This window comes from Nannobrachium achirus (assembly GCF_963921795.1).
Source record: "Nannobrachium achirus genome assembly, chromosome: 15".
Taxonomy (NCBI): domain Eukaryota; kingdom Metazoa; phylum Chordata; class Actinopteri; order Myctophiformes; family Myctophidae; genus Nannobrachium; species Nannobrachium achirus.
Window position 1 is genome coordinate 47,452,592 of NC_137822.1, and position 2,599 is coordinate 47,455,190.

The following is a 2,599-nucleotide window of genomic DNA, read 5'->3' on the forward strand; positions in this document are numbered from 1 at the left end:
GCTGAGAGAGATGAAGCAGGGACCCCTTAAAGCTGAGAGAGAGATGAAGCAAGGGCCCCTTAAAGCTGAGAGGGAGATGAAGCAAGGACCCCTTAAAGCTGAGAGGGAGATGAAGCAGGGACCCCTTACTCGAGTAAAAGTAATTTTTTCACCTCTGATTGCAACCAGGCATGTGCACACATAGACATCAAAGAGGGCTCGAGCCCCTGCCCTTTTACCCGTCTGTAAAAATGCCCTCTCCAGAACATGAATGTAGTTTTTACTATGGAAAGAAATGCAAGATGCCACGCTTCCAATGAACACAGCATTCAAGAGCATAGGCTATGCACAGCGGCCATTTTGGAAAGGAATTGGGCCCCTTTCTTACTGCCTTCACGTGTGTTACCAATGACCACTGTGCTGCACTAAATGGAACAGAGCCTCCATCAGTATCAGGCCCCTGCCCTTTTACCCATCTGTAAAAAGTGCCCTCTCCAGACCATGAATGCAGTTTTTACTATGGACGGGTTTCTGGTCCACGTTACACTGATAAGAAATAGATGCGTGCGCAGGGTCGGTACCAACATTAGCCAATGAAACCAGCGCTCCCCAAAACAACAGGTTTGGGGATTGGACGGAATTGATTACATGATACAGTCAGCTGTGCATTTAGTCTAAATGTTTGTAAACAAGAAACCCGTCTATTGAGAAAGAAATGCAAATGCGCCTTCTTTCCATGCCATACCTACCTGAAGGCAGCATTCAAGAGAATTGCCTTGTCCAAACTGTCCTGAACTTGAATGCAGCATCTTATGTTGAAAGATTTGCCCTCTCTGTGTAGAAATCCATGCCGTTACTCCAGTATTCACTTGATAATGCTTAGTTTAGTGTGGTATCAAGTACCGAGAATAGCAGACCTCCAAGCTCACAACGCGTCGCAGCGTGACGCGTTGTGAGCTTGGAGGTCGTCTATTTTCAATATTTCCACCAAAAGGTCCTTTTAGAAATGTCAGCCCCTGCCTCTCTAACATTCTCTGCACGTCCCTGATCAGTATCATTGGTAACACCTGTGAAGGAAGTAAGGAGGAGGTCCAATGTCTTGACAACATGGCCGCTCTGCTTAGAGCCAACCCTCCTGGACTAGAACGGGAGTGTAGCGTTATTATTACGGCGCTTCGATGGTTCGACGTCACATTTGTCCGACGCTGGTGAGTGCTAACCTGGTGAAATGCTAACCTGCCAACGTTGGTGAATTCTAACCTGGTGACTGATAACCTGGTGAATGCTTACTATGCCTAACCCTAACCCTAACCCTAAACCTTAGTCGGACTAGTCTCGCATGGCCAGACTGTTGACTCTTGGAAATGCTCTCTTGAAAAAATCATCTAAGCATACATAGCTTATTGCTGCTTAGCAGAAATGACATTTTAAAATATGTTTTCTTGAACAGAAATTCCAGCTTCCATTACTCGCCGTTCAGGAGGTGTAGTTCCAGGCTCTATATAGCATTCGGAGATTGTGGAATAGTTGTCTGGCTACGCAAGACTCTAGTCGGACTAATGGGACCTCAAAATATTGAGATTTCACCACTTGAACCACTTGTTTTATGTTGAAAGAATCTCCAGCATCGGCTTGGATCTTGATTAGACTTGGTCGAGTGTGACATCACGCACCGGAAATAACCGATCTCCAAGCTCACAACCAGTGGCGTAGACAGAATCGAACCGGCGACTGGGCCTGAGCCCAACTGGGTGGGCCTGGGTGCGCGCCGCGCGAAAAAAAATCCATGTTTTTCGGGTCGGATCGGGTCTTCTGGTGCGATTTGGGTCGGGTTTGCATGATTAAATAATCAATTCAGGCGTGGCGTCCACTAGTGATGCGCGGGTCATTCCAGCCGTGCAAAAACAGAATGGCATATTAGAGAAGAAGCCGGTAACATGACGGCATGAGATGCTTATTTTAATTGACAACACTCCTGTTAGTATAAGATACACACGGAGCACAACGCTAATGTATCACAGAGAGATATTGCAGACTGACCCAGTAGCCTAGTCACTGGTGCAAGACAAAATAAACAACTATGAAGAGAAAAGACCGAAATGTTTAATTACACAGTCAACTTTTTATCAGAGCTCTGACGCTTCTCCCTCTCCCACAACAAAAACAGCCAAGCCAGCAGAACGTAATTAACCAGTCTCACTCACCTCACCTATTGCTGCTTTCAAACGCTGTGTATTGTTTTAAGTCCCAGGAGTATGGTTTCATATCATGAATATGAATTTTAGATTAGTCAAAAAGCGTATAATCCACGTGAATCCTGTATACATTGTGCAGGCTGCAACAACTCTTGACAAGTAGCCCAACACGCTTAAGCATTTCCTGTAACGGTGGATTTCAAAATAAGACCCTGCCGTAATATGATGATATAAGCAATTGGTTGTATTTTTATGTCTACTTACAGGAAGTAAATGGACTAAATTAGAATTACATGACACACTAGTCTAGACATGCTTGGCTGCGAGCAGGGAAGGACGCTTGTTGCACATTATATATTATACTGTATATCACTAGCGTCCACATGATGATGTTATGTTATTTTAGTTGTTGTAAGGATGCGACT